Below are 15,713 nucleotides of genomic sequence, written 5' to 3' on the forward strand. Positions count from 1 at the left end.
TCTTTTTCCGCGGTTTGCTAGTGGCCGCAATAACCTATTTTTTAAGACTAGGCCACAATAACCATGGGCTACATATTTACTGTAGTTACCATGGGCCTCCTACGGGCCGTAGAAAGAATGGGCCTTCTACGGGCCGTAGCATCAATGGGCCTTCTACCGGTCGTAGCACCAATGGGCCTTCTACGTGTCGTATGATCGATAGGCCAAACATGGGCCAATAACAGACCGCATTATGGGCCGTAAACGGGCTAGATTTGGAATCGTCCGTTCATGGGCCGACAATAACAGGCCGTCGTTAATCAGCCGTATTTGATGACGTTATGAAAATGGCCCAACGGAGTAACGGGCCGATTGTAACCGCAGGCTGAATTTGGCCCACAAGCAGAAAAGGCCAATGACGGGCCGTAAGTAACCGAATGCTGGAAATGAGCCCAAGAATAAATGGGCCCTGAGAAGGCCGAAAGATAACACGGGTTGGAAACGACCCAATGGAATAATGGGCCGTTAATGGGTATAAAGGGGTACACTATTCATTTCGGGCCAGATTCACCACGGGCCGTTAACGGGCCAAGAGTTACAAATGGTCTCGTATGGGCCGAAAGACATCATGGGCCATACATGGGCCGGGAGTTACAACGGGCTGGAATCATATTGGAAGGCCCAGATGAAGCTACTGGCCTTAATTCTGATAGGCCGTAACGGGCCATGAGTTAGCGGGCCGTAAATGGGCTATATACGAACAGGCCGTTAACAGGCTTTCCGCGGGCGGGCCCGTTTCCTTTTGACCAAGTCAAACGGGCCGGCCTTTTCACCGGAATGGGCCCCTGTTGGGCCGTGCCACGTGTCGACGTATCATAGGCGCCTCTTGTCCAATGAATGGATGACATCTGTCCCAACGGTGAGCCAACACGTGTTTCCTCCGGCCAAGGAGAATTTTACACGTGGAAAATCCTCATTGGTCCGGGCTATTAGTGGGTTATCAGATCCAAAACCGGACCTGATAGCTTAACGGCGATCCGTTACGGTGGATGCCACGTGTCGGCCACCCTTGACGAAAGCACTTCCATGACGCGTGATTTATCGTCATGGAAGTGGACACTTCCGTGATGATAATTTCGGTAATGTCATGGAACACTTCTACGACAGCACAGGTATGACTATCTTGATTCTGTCATAAATTTGTCATGGATGTACATGCATGACAGAAAACTTTACCTACTGTGACAAACACGTATCATCACGGAAGTGTCTTTTTTTGTAGTGCCTCGTCCCTTCCAACTGTAGCTCCTCGATCGTTCCTTAGTGAAGAGATGAGGCTATTATTTACTACGTACTCGTACTGTAGCAGTACTACTACTACTTTTTCAACTAGTAGTGCGATGTACTGTACTTCTAGTATAGTGCACCAGTTTTGAACTCTTGAATCTCAGGGCCAAGGAGCTACAGTTGGAAGTGGAGGGTAGTACTGTTCTCTACAACCATCGCTGTACTATCAATGCAGGGAAAGCACACCGGCGTAGTGGGTACTCTCGGTGCTCTATTCATGCACGTAGCTGGCCTACTCAGCCGCTCCTCTCTCACACACACTAGCAGCCTGTTTATCAGCGACGGTTACTGCGGGGGCAGAACATTTGAGTTATTTGAATAAGCGAGACTAGGCTTTTCGCTTCCATTTGTGGAGGTGTAAGGGATCTCGTCGAACTTTGTTAGTAGTTCCTTCTTTATGAATGAGATGAGGCAAAGGTTTTGCCTCCGTTTCAAAACAAAAAATAATCATGTCAAGAGGAATTTCTTTTATAGAGCCGATAATGGAGTGAAGTCCATGCGTGCAACGCCACAAGCTACAGAGTAGTAGAGTACTAGCACTTTACGTACAGAGCCATATTACACAGTTCCCAATGTCGCGCCAGGCTTTTTCGGCTCCTCGGGCTTAATTGGGAGGCGCTAGTTTAAATATGCTACTAGCTGATGAGCAAGCTGCAAGCAAGGTGCGGCTAGGGCGAGCACGCGAGCCACGAGATGATGGGAAGGAAAACCCGTTCACGTGGCTGGGCTATCCAGTGCACCTAGATTGTGGTGCGACACGTCTGTTTGAATTCAAAACTCAAACTACCTGTGTACAATATTAGCTCGTAGCGAAGTTACTATTTAAAAAAAGGCCGCCGTGCGTTCAGCTGGGATCGAACCCACAAAACGAAGTATACACTCCCGCGACCACTAGTAGTACTCGTTGGAGTACAACGCAACCTAGAATCCCTTTTGTCGCTAGTAGTACGTTGTTCCTTACAAGAACCCACTAATAATGCCAAGAAACTGCTACCACTTACATACGTGGCAGGCTTAAGATAAGACTACTTTATCAACCATTGTACATGCCCTGACCAACCAGCCCTACCAAGAAACGACTACTCTACAAAGTGCCGTTATAGGCACGTTTCAACCCATGTCGCCCCTTAAGTCAACGCCTTCTATTCGACCGGCAAGTTAGGCGTTATGACTTGTAGGACCTACATGTCAGTCTGCACAAAAATCCCCGGGTGACCTCCTACCTCCGGGCCGTCCACCTAGTTATCCTCAGGCATGGAACGCAACTACCGCCGTCGGAAGAAGGCGAGGTCAAAACCGCCGGTGGTGCGGGCCGTCTTGCGGCAGCCCGGATGCCAGCTCCATCCGGCGCTCGCAGCCTCTAGCTAGCCAAGATAGCTCCGTCCAGCTGCTTGTCTGCAAGGTTTGCTAGCTAGATTGGCACGGCGGCGCGGCGGCTTGCTCGCGCGCCCCGTGCTAAGGGCAGCCATCTGGCTCGAGAGAAGGCTAGCGCGGCGGCTTGCTCGCGCATGAGTCACGCTCGGGCCAGCCTGCCAACCCGTGCAGAGGCCAGCGCGGCGTCCGACCCATCCGGCCGAGTGGCGGCCAACTCGCTCATCACCGGCGCCACCGGCGAACACGCATCAGTACTGTTTGAAGTAATATTCAGGAAAACTAATGATTTGAGGGGGAATAATAGGATAGAAGGTCAGATGTGGGTCCCTCGTGTCAACGGTCAATCAAAATGTGTGGGTTTAAGCTGCCTCGTCAACATGGACGTGTGGGCCAACCCTGTCATAAACGGGTTTAAACGAGCCTAATCGGCACTAGGTAGTAGTTTTTGGCACGGATTAAGAAATTTTGGGTATGTTTTGTTATTTTTTGTACAATATTTTCTTCCTAGGGCTGGTTGAAAGTGATAGTTTTTTGTTAAATACTCTACATATTGTAAGTAGGAGTGAAAGTTAAGATTTGGAAGTAAATATCAACCATGAGTGAGTAATAAAACTCGAAACTATGGAAATACTAGCATTTTTTTTGCATGGTTGGAAATACTAGCAATGTTCACGTGCGTTGCAACGGGTCATAGTTAGAATAATACTTATTCACAAACTTGATACAAACCACTCTATTTTTGATATACATGTATCACAAGAGATATATTATGTTTCAATCAGAAAATATTCCTTGGGCTATTTTGGTGAGGTGAGGGAGGGGTGTGGTTAGTTTTAAGATACTAATTATGGGTTTTCTCCAAATTGGTAGAGAAGTGGGATGTTGGTGAGAAAAGGCAACAACTTATCTCACAGTGGTTAGATGTAGATCTAATGGTCAGAAATGACGGATGGCAGACACACCATCATCACCAACTTTGATAGAGGCGAGGGTGTCCCGATCTTTCGATGAGATGATAACTATCGATTTGGTGGAGACGACTTTCACGATCCGACTACAAACGTGCACGACGTTGCGCCTTAGCAATCGCTAAACCAATCTCCTGAGGTTACTAACGATGCCGGAAGCACGGTCAGCCTGACCACGAAGGTCTTTCCTGCAAGCAATCGAAGAACGAGCAAGAATATGATAATGCAATATGGATGAAGTATTGATAAAGATGGGGATCCGTAAGCGGTCTTGGTCTGGTCGTTGGACACAAACGAAGTACACGAAGTTGCAATGGCTAACTTTTAACTAAACAAATCCCAATCAAAAAGCTACTAGATAGATCTACTTTTATAGGAGCAAGGGGTGGCGGCCAAGGATGTGGAAGAACGTCCCAAGGCAGCCTAAAACTAACCCTAGGTCGTACAAGGCTCATGGGCCCAAGTGGAGGTGATGCAACACCTTTGGACTTGTTGTTTGACTCGAATTCTGCTGCAGCATCAGATTGTTTCATCGACATCTCAACGCTTCAGACGAATTTTAAGGTGAATATAATTCGGTTGGAAAGAGCACGAAATTTATTTCCAACAAAAAAAGAATCACCCAATTCGGAGTCCGTATGAAAAAGTTGTTGGCATTTTGAGTCAGGTATGTCTGTGTAGTCCGAGTCTGAATCCAGAACGTGAGAGACTTGGACTCTATCTTCTCTTGGCCCAAAAGTGACGTGAGAGGACTTTTTGAACAGAACCTAAACTTCTCCTTTTCCCTTATCTCCATATGTGGATTGTACAAATGTCCCATACACCTGCAATTAGACAAACACAAAAGTGTGTGAAGTATTTTTGTTCTCGATAACATAAATAGATTATTGAATAGTTTGCATTAGAAATCACTTGACAAATATGCATGTATGCAATGTTTTTGGTCGTATCCAAGGTAGTCATGTCCTCATCATCCTCCACTTCTTGAAAACAAAGCCGTCCTCGGTGTTGCTTAATCTGAAATGTGGCTAACAAAAGAGAGTGTACATGTTGTATATGTATATGTCATCCATTTTTACTTCCCTTGAATTTTGCACATACGACACATGCATACATGAGTAACTTTCATAGATCATAAAATATAAAGCCAAAATATTATCATAAGTAGAAGGCATGAAAATATTGCAACTCAGTTTGCAAATATAAGTGAAGCTCTTATTCATATCTAAAGATTGACAATATTCATCATTAAACCATCCCAACATTGGTGAATAAACCTTACGTGCATCAAATTTACATGCTACAACATGCTTAAATAAGAAAACACGCAATAAGTCATTTGACACAGAATGATCATCAAGATTAGAGGTCAGATCAAAATGATTAAACATTGGCACAATTATTTTAAAATGTATTTGATCCAAATCTGATTTATTTCCTGATTCACATGGCTCTTTGACATCAATAGATTCAATGGGCGCACTCAAAATTGTTGGTATTTCAGTTGTTTGATCACATGATGCATTCATGACAGTAACACGATTCTCTAAAATAGGTGGCGTGCTCAAATCAACAGGTAACTCAACACATGATGTATTTAAGTTAATTAGGCATGCATCATTCTCATGTGAAGTTATATCATCAATACCTTTACTGTTACCTTGTCGCAAAGACGTAGCTGCTGTAGGTACGAATGATGACAATGTACCATACTCTTGAGATGATGTCGTCGCGCTCATAATCTGAGGTGGGGCTGCTCTAGTAGGTGCAACGATGGAGGAACCAACCGGTGGTGGTGAGCATGAACTGGAATAGTAGTTGTTGTAGTCACCCAATGCATCCTCCTGTATCTGTCTCTCAAAGGTACAAGCGCGAACATACATACCAGTAATGCAATGAGGAATATACTAAAATCTTGCACGAATATCATGGTCCAAACCACAAAAAAATCTATTCATTGTATCATCCCCGGATTCTTCTATGTCACACTGATGCATATAAAATTTGAACTCTTGGTAGTAAGCATGAACAGTGTTACCGCCTTGTTTTAATTGTTCCAATTTGCAAAGCAATTCACGACGATAGTAAGGAGGAAAAAATTGTTGTCTCGTTACAGCTTTCAAATCTTTCCAAGTTGTGGGTTGGTTACAAATGTTTTTCTTACAATGTACACTCCACCAAATAGAAGCAAAACCAGTAAATGTTCTAGTGGTAGCTTGTACTCTCTCAAGTTCAGAAAAATCATGGTGACTAAAAACTTGTTCTACTTCGAGCTCCCAAGCTAGATAAATAGCAAGATTAAATCTACCCTCAAATGACGGTAAAGAGATAACCTGACCTGTGCTTGTGTGTGTTGTCCCAACTCTTATGATGGTGAAGATGTGTTCGTTATCCAAGAACTTCTATCTCCGAAACCTGTCATGATTAGTAGAAACAAGAAACAAAATTCGAGAATAATGTTCCTATGAACTACTAGGATGTGATTGTAAAGTGCTCACAGTAAACAAAATATCAATATCTTACAAGTTCTTACCATGCGGCAGGTGGTGACAGGCAACCAACGATGTCAAATAACTCCGAAGATTGTGTAAAGCGATTGCTAGGGGAACGTACGTATACACGGTGTAGAAATATGTGGAGCTGGGTTGGCTATATATGGTAGCAAAAGATTGGCAATAATCAATTCAAAGATGCAATGTTGAATAAACGCTCAACGACGATACTGTGCTGGTGCTAGGCTAGACCGGACTAGAGACGCGAGCCTAGAACACTAATGAGGTCACGGCGTAGCACAACTAGCATCAATGATGGATCCTAAGTAGCTCTGGACAGCAAGATATAAGTGAAGACCACAATGGCAGTAAAGATAATGATGAAAAACAACTGCCAAGCAGGATATACAACAACTCTCTCTCCAATTTTTCTCTTGAAAAGTTTGAGCCAATCTTCTGATAACTTTTTTCAAAGAATGCTACTAACTCAAGCTTTCCAATGCAAAAACAATCACTCAATTCCGAATTGATATGAGGAGTCAAAGAATTCTAAAACTTGCCTGAAAAACTGGAATAAGTTGTGTTCGCCAACTTCGGAGGGCAAAAAGACCTACTTAGAAGCCGATTTTGAGGTGAAAAGTATTGAACTAGATTCTGCAAGTATTTAGATGCGGCTTGTCGCTATCTTTAATTTGAGTACTCACGGAGACAAAACAGACTTCGTATGAGGAAGTTATGCCTGTTTTACTGAACAGTGCACAAAACAGATTCCAATCCGAATTCAGCTACGAGATTGAGTCTAAATAGATCCGAATTTTGTTTTTTTCTCTCTTTTTTCCTCACACTTTTTTTCCTTTTTCTTTCTCTCTTTTTTTTCTTTGACTTTTTTTGTCTTTTTTTCTCTCTCCCTCTTTCCAAAACAAACTAGATAAGATGCAGATTGGATCAAGCGAAGATGTGATGATGAGGACATCAATACAATTATTACACCCACAGTCCCTGCTGCTATACATACTGGACCAATTACTAGAGCTCGCGCACGCCAATTAAATTACCAGGTACTTTCGTTTCTTGCTAATAATTCTAATGTTCATGAGAATATGATGCTTCCTAAATTGGATACATTTGTTTTGCTTACAAATGAAGGGCCTAGCTTTGAGAAGGATGAACATTGGAGCAAGAACAAGCATGGAGATGATGGCATGCGCATGGGGAACAAGAACGGAGTTACAAGTGATGATTTCAGGACGTTGAAGCCACCATAATGCGTGCATGAAGCCTTGGACGAAATATACAAGATGCTACTTCATAACTTTCGTCCAGAGGCTATTCTAGGTGCTGCGTCACCTTATTATTGGGCCAGGTCCATGTAATTTCGAAATACATAAGTATAGGCTGTTTTTAGAGTTCGTATGTGTGGGGAAACAAGAGATAGGGTTGGTTTCGGACCCCTTCCTCAAGGGCCACGAAATTCCCCCCCTCTTCCTCCATATATACAGCCCTTAGGGCGTCGTTTAGACTTTGGGTTTTGTTTAGATTAAAAGTTCGCCATAGCTGCAACTTCGCGTACTTCGTTTGTGTTCAGCGACCAGACAAAGGCGTCACAGAACCCCACCTTGATCAATAAAGCTTTCATCTTATATTCGCAATATCCAGATTGCAATCTCAGTTTCTTGCCTGTTCTTCGTTTGCTCGCAGGAAACAGACCCTCGTGGTCAGGTTGATCGTGCTCCGGCGTGGTCGATAACCTCTCGGAGTTGGTTTAGCGATTGCTAAGGCGCGACGTCCTCGCACGTTCGTAGTCGGATCGTCAAAGTCGACTTCCATCAAAGCGATATTCATCATCTCATCGAAAGACGGGACACCTTTGCCTCTATCAAGTGGTATCAGATTTCCAGGTTGTTCGGTGAGATTTTACAGTTTTTCGTAGTTTAGATCGAGTCTGTTCTTCATACCTACAGTCCACGAAAAAGCCACAAAAAAAAATTTTAGGGTTAGTTCATCATATCCGAACCAATTTGAGCCTTTGCATAATCTTTTTAGGGTTTTTGCTTTGTTGAATTTGCGGTTGCATCGTCGTGTCAAGTTGCTGGTCTTAGAGTCTAGTCTTTTAGAGTTTCGAGTTCTGGTCATAAGTTGTCACGCCGCCGCCGCACCATCATCATCGCCTTGCCATCTACCACCATTGCTTATCCGCCACCGCTTTGAATCCGTATCCATATACCACCACCGCTGCCATATACTACCGCCATATATCCACCACCAATCCGAGTTCTTTTCATAGTCGGTTTGTTTTAGAGATCCATATATTTTCCGTTTCGTGTTTCCTTGCCTGAGTAGGTCTCGGAAAAAAAAAAAAAGTCTGGAGACCCCCGGGCAGTTTTTAGGCCAAAATTTCGGCAACCAAAAATATTTTTTCCCTATCCTATTTTTAGGCCCCGGGTAGTGTTTTGAGACACTCGCCATCATAGTGATTTTTTGTCGCACTTTTTCGTCGTCGCTGCCCTGATTTCCGAAAAAAAAAATAGTCAAAAAATTTTGTGCCCATCCTGTCAGTTTGACCTGGGAAGAGTTTTGAGACACTCGCCATTATAGTGATTTTTTCGCAAAAAAAAAAGGAGGAGCGCAAAAAAAAAAGAGCGCAAAAAAAAAGAGCGAAAAAAAAATTCCTGAGTGTGCTTTTCCCTTGTTTACGTGCAGCGCCGTGATTTTGTTAGTGTTCTAGGCTCGCGTCTCTAGCACGGTCTAGCCTAGGACCAGCACAGTACCGTCGTTGAGCGTTTATTCAACTTTGCATCTCTGAATTGATTATTGCTTACCATTTTGCTACCATATTATAAGCCTTCCCAGCTCCACATAAGTCTACATCGTGCGTTTGACTCTCCCTGGTAATCGCTATATCCAAGCTTTGAGAGTTTTTGACTACAACGGTTGCCGATCACCACCTGCTGCTGGGTAAGAACTGGTAAGAATTTGAGATTCGCTTGAAGGTTTTGTGACACACCACCATCCCACCACTTCTAGTAGTCTGCAGGATCATATTCTTTTGTGTTTCTATTGCTGCTAACCATGGCAGGTTCACCAGCCGATGAGACTGATTGGGCGAACATGACGAACAAGGAGTTGCATGATAAATTTCAGCAAATGATGAGTGGCCAGGTGGGAGATGTGCTAAACAGATTTGAAGAGGCTATGGAGAAGATAGATGCCGTGGAGAAGTCGTTTGAGACAAAGCTGGATAACAAGTTTACTGAATTACTAAAGCGTCTTCCCCAACCACCACCGGCTGCACATGTCGCACCTCTATAACAACAACAACCACATCTCCAACGCCGCCTTCCAAATCAAGTGGGACGGGCACAGCGCGTTCCAATTGAGATTGGTCAAAATTCGGGTGCTGCTGTCCCTACTGTTGATGCTTCTTTGGCTCCTGCTCCTGCGGCGGCTGAGGAGGATGACGATTATGCGGGCGATTATGAGGATGAGGTTGATCAAAATCAGAACTACGTGCAGCCACCAGCACCACCACCAGCAGGTCGACCTCAGGTATATATTCGCAACGGTAGGCCGGCACCACCACCTCAGGTACGAGATCATGACCATCTCCCTAAACTGAAATTGAATATTCCACCATTTGAGGGTAGATATGTTCCTGATATATATCTTACTTGGGAGTTAGAAACTGAACAACGATTTACATGTTTACAATATCCTGAGGAGAGACGTGTTCCTGCTGCTGTTTGTGCTTTCACTAGCTTTGCCTATGTTTGGTGGTCTGAACATTGTAGATTATATCCTGTTCCAGCTACTTGGGCTGCTTTGAAAACTGCTATGCGTACTCGTTGGGTTCCACCATATTATCAACGTGAATTACTTCAAAAATTGCAGCGTTTAAGACAAGGAAAAAATTCTGTAGAAGAATATTATCAGGAATTACAAACTGGCATGATTAGATGTGGTATTGTTGAGGAGAATGAAGCTATGCTTGCACGTTTTATGGGTGGATTAAATAAAGAGATTCAGACCATTCTAGAGTATAAGGATTATAATAATATCACTCGTTTATTCCATCTTGCTTGTAAAGCTGAACGTGAAGTGCAGGATCGACAGCCATTGGCGCGAACTAACTTTTCTGCAGGTCGACCTTCATCATGGACACCGCGTGCATCTTCTACTTCCACTTCACCATCACCTCCAGCCGTGATACAAGAAAGCAGGCACAACCACCACTCTCTACCAAGAGCACACCTGCCGGGCCTGTGCAGAGCTCTTCTTCTTCCATGGCATCGACAGGGCACACAAGTGATATTATTTGTCGTCGTTGTAAGGGAAGAGGACATTTTGCGAGAGAATGCAAATCTCAGCGTGTCATGATTGCTACTGAGGATGGTGGGTATGAGTCCGCTAGTGACTATGATGAGGAGACTTTGGCTCTTATTACACGTGAAGAACATGGTGGAGATGATTCTGAAAATGAGACGCAATACATGGCTCCTGAAGACGCTGACAGGTATGAATGTTTAGTTGCTCAACGTGTTTTGAGTGTGCAGGTCACACAAGCAGAGCAAAATCAGAGGCATAATTTGTTCCATACAAAGGGAGTTGTGAAGGAACGTTCTGTTCGCGTCATCATAGATGGAGGGAGCTGTAACAACTTGGCTAGCATGGAGATGGTGGAGAAGCTATCTCTCACCACAAGACCACATCCACATCCTTACTACATCCAATGGTTCAACAACAGCGGCAAGGTTAAGGAGTTCGCTGACGTCTTCCCACAAGACGTGCCACCGGGATTACCACCTATTCGAGGGATTGAGCATCAAATTGACTTAATTCCCGGTGCATCGCTACCCAACCGTGCACCATACCGTACCAATCCAGAGGAGACGAAGGAGATTATGCGTCAAGTACAGGAGCTGCTCGACAAAGGTTATATACGCGAATCTCTTAGTCCTTGTGCTGTTCCTATTATACTCGTGCCTAAAAAGGATGGTACGTCGCGTATGTGTGTTGATTGTAGAGGCATTAATAATATTACTATTCGTTATCGTCATCCTATTCCTAGGCTCGATGATATGCTTGATGAATTGAGTGGCTCTACAATATTCTCCAAAGTTGATTTGCGTAGTGGATACCATCAAATTCGTATGAAATTGGGAGATGAATGGAAAACTGCATTTAAAACTAAGTTTGGTTTATATGAGTGGTTAGTCATGCCTTTTGGGTTAACTAATGCACCTAGTACTTTCATGAGACTAATGAACGAAGTTTTACGTGCTTTCATTGGACGATTTGTGGTGGTCTATTTTGATGATATACTGATTTATAGCAAATCTTTGGAAGAACATTTGGAACATTTATGTGCTGTTTTTATTGCTCTACGTGATGCACGTTTGTTTGGTAACCTTGGGAAGTGCACCTTTTGCACCGACCGAGTATCTTTTCTTGGCTATGTTGTTACTCCACAGGGAATTGAAGTTGATAAAGCCAAGATTGAAGCTATTGAGAGTTGGCCGCAGCCCAAAACGGTCACACAAGTGCGGAGTTTTCTTGGACTCGCTGGTTTCTATAGGCGTTTTGTGAGAGATTTTAGCACCATTGCTGCACCTCTCAACGAGCTTACAAAGAAGGATGTGCCTTTTGTTTGGGGTACCGCACAGGAAGAAGCCTTCACGGTATTGAAAGATAAGTTGACACATGCTCCTTTACTCCAACTTCCTGATTTTAATAAGACTTTTGAGCTTGAATGTGATGCTACTGGCATTGGATTAGGAGGTGTGTTATTACAAGATGGCAAACCTGTTGCATACTTTTCTGAAAAATTGAGTGGGCCTAGTCTGAATTATTCTACTTATGATAAAGAACTATATGCTCTTGTTCGGACTTTAGAAACATGGCAACATTATTTATGGCCCAAAGAATTTGTTATACATTCTGATCATGAATCTTTGAAACATATTAAAAGTCAAGCTAAACTGAATCGTAGACATGCTAAATGGGTTGAATTCATTGAAACTTTCCCTTATGTCATTAAACACAAGAAGGGTAAAGAAAATGTTATTGCTGATGCATTGTCTCGTCGCTATACTATGCTTTCACAACTTGACTTCAAAATATTTGGTTTGGAGACCATCAAAGATCACTATGTGCATGATGCTGATTTTAAAGATGTATTGCAGAATTGTAAAGAAGGAAGAACCTGGAACAAGTTTGTCGTTAATGATGGATTTGTGTTCCGTGCTAACAAGCTATGCATTCCAGCTAGCTCTCTTCGTCTTTTGTTGTTGCAGGAGGCGCATGGAGGAGGATTAATGGGACACTTTGGCGTGAAGAAGACGGAGGACGTACTTGCTACACATTTCTTTTGGCCAAAGATGAGACGGGATGTTGAGCGTTTTGTTGCTCGCTGCACTACATGTCAAAAAGCTAAGTCACGACTCAATCCTCATGGTTTATATATGCCTTTGCCTGTACCTAGTGTTCCTTGGGAGGATATATCTATGGACTTTGTTTTAGGTTTACCTCGAACAAAGAAGGGGAGGGATAGCATATTTGTTGTCGTGGATAGATTCTCGAAAATGGCGCACTTTATACCATGTCATAAAAGCGATGATGCTGTTAATGTTGCTGATTTGTTCTTTCGTGAAATTATTCGCTTGCATGGTGTGCCAAATACTATTGTTTCAGATCGTGATACTAAATTTCTTAGCCACTTTTGGAGATGTTTATGGGCTAAGTTGGGGACTAAACTGCTTTTTAGTCCTACTTGTCACCCCCAAACTGATGGACAAACTGAAGTAGTCAATAGAACATTGTCTACTATGCTTAGGGCTGTTTTGAAGAATAATAAGAAAATGTGGGAAGACTGCTTGCCTCATATTGAGTTTGCTTATAATCGTTCATTGCATTCTACTACTAAGATGTGCCCTTTTGAAATTGTGTATGGTTTCCTACCTCGTGCACCTATTGATTTGTTGCCTCTTCCATCTTCGGAGAAGGTTAATTTTGATGCTAAACAACGTGTTGAATTGATCTTAAAAATGCATGAGTTAACTAAGGAAAACATTGAGCGTATGAATGCTAAATATAAACTTGCTGGAGATAAGGGTAGAAAACATGTTGTGTTTGCACCTGGAGATCTTGTTTGGTTACATTTGCGTAAGGATAGATTTCCTGATTTGCGCAAATCAAAGCTAATGCCACGTGCTGATGGTCCTTTTAAGGTGTTAGAGAAAATAAATGATAATGCATATAAACTTGAGCTGCCTGCAGATTTTGGGGTTAGTCCCACTTTTAATATTGCAGATTTGAAGCCTTATTTGGGTGAGGAAGATGAGCTTCCGTCGAGGACGACTTCATTTCAAGAAGGGGAGGATGATGAGGACATCAATACAATTATTACACCCACAGTCCCTGCTGCTATACATACTGGACCAATTACTAGAGCTCGCGCACGCCAATTAAATTACCAGGTACTTTCGTTTCTTGCTAATGATTCTAATGTTCATGAGAATATGATGCTTCCTAAATTGGATACATTTGTTTTGCTTACAAATGAAGGGCCTAGCTTTGAGAAGGATGAACATTGGAGCAAGAACAAGCATGGAGATGATGGCATGCGCATGGGGAACAAGAACGGAGTTACAAGTGATGATTTCAGGACGTTGAAGCCACCATAATGCGTGCATGAAGCCTTGGACGAAATATACAAGATGCTACTTCATAACTTTCGTCCAGAGGCTATTCTAGGTGCTGCGTCACCTTATTATTGGGCCAGGTCCATGTAATTTCGAAATACATAAGTATAGGCTGTTTTTAGAGTTCGTATGTGTGGGGAAACAAGAGATAGGGTTGGTTTCGGACCCCTTCCTCAAGGGCCACGAAATTCCCCCCCTCTTCCTCCATATATACAGCCCTTAGGGCGTCGTTTAGACTTTGGGTTTTGTTTAGATTAAAAGTTCGCCATAGCTGCAACTTCGCGTACTTCGTTTGTGTTCAGCGACCAGACAAAGGCGTCACAGAACCCCACCTTGATCAATAAAGCTTTCATCTTATATTCGCAATATCCAGATTGCAATCTCAGTTTCTTGCCTGTTCTTCGTTTGCTCGCAGGAAACAGACCCTCGTGGTCAGGTTGATCGTGCTCCGGCGTGGTCGATAACCTCTCGGAGTTGGTTTAGCGATTGCTAAGGCGCGACGTCCTCGCACGTTCGTAGTCGGATCGTCAAAGTCGACTTCCATCAAAGCGATATTCATCATCTCATCGAAAGACGGGACACCTTTGCCTCTATCATGTGAACGTTCTCAACTATGATTATGACAATGAAAGGTGGGTAGCACGTGGTGGAAATTAATGGATGGGTGGTGGACAGCGGAAGGGATAACGATGCAGCGGCAGCGTGACTAATGTGAACAGAACTCGAAACTCTAAATGAACTAGACACTAAGACCAGCAACTCGACACGACGATGCAATCGATAATTCAATAATGCAAACAACGAAAAGAAAATTGCAAAGGCTCAGACTGGTTCGGATAGGATGAACTAACCCTAATATTTTTTTGGCTTTTTTCGTGGACAATAGGTATGAAGAACAGACTCAATCTAAACTACAAAAAACTGTAAAATCTCATCGAGCAACCTGGAAATCCGATACCACTTGATAGAGGAGAGGGTGTCCCGATCGTTCGATGAGATGATAACTATCGATTTGGTGGAGACGACTTTGACGATCCGACTACAAACGTGCACGACGTTGCGCCTTAGCAATCGCTAAACCAATCTTCTGAGGTTACTGATGATGCCGGAAGCACGGTCAGCCTGACCACGAAGGTCTATTCCTGCAAGCAATCGAAGAACAAGCAAGAATATGATAATGCAATCAAAATATTGCGAATATGGATGAAGTATTGATAAAGATGGGGATCCGTAAGCGGTCTTGGTCTGGTCGTTGAACACAAACGAAGTACACGAAGTTGCAATGGCTAACTTTTAACTAAACAAATCCCAAGAAAAAACCTACTAGATGGATCTACTTATATAGGAGCAAGGGGTGGCGGCCAAGGAGGTCGAAGAACGTCCCAAGGCAGCCTAAAACTAACCCTAGATCGTACAAGGCTCGTGGGCCCAAGTGGAGGTGATGCAACACCTTTGGACTTGTTGTTTGACTCGGATTCTGCTGCAGCATCAGATTGTTTCATCGATATCTCAATGATCCGGACGAATTTTAACATGAATCCAATTGGGTTGGAAAGAGCACGAAATCTGCTTTCCAACAAAAAAAGAATCACCCAATTCGGAGTCCGTATGAGAAAGTTGTTGGCGTTTTGAGTCAGGTATGTGTGTGCAGTCCAAATCTGAATCCAGAACGTGGGAGACTTGGACTCTATCTTCTCTTGGCCCAAAAGTGACGTGAGAGGACTTTTTGAACAGAACCTAAACTTCTCCTTTTCCCTTATCTTCATATGTGGATTGTACAAATGTCCCATACACCTGCAATTAGACAAACACAAAAGTTTGTGAAGTATTTTTGTTCTGGATAACATAAATAGATT

This window comes from Triticum aestivum, chromosome 2D, assembly GCF_018294505.1.
Source record: "Triticum aestivum cultivar Chinese Spring chromosome 2D, IWGSC CS RefSeq v2.1, whole genome shotgun sequence".
In the NCBI taxonomy this organism is placed as follows: domain Eukaryota; kingdom Viridiplantae; phylum Streptophyta; class Magnoliopsida; order Poales; family Poaceae; genus Triticum; species Triticum aestivum.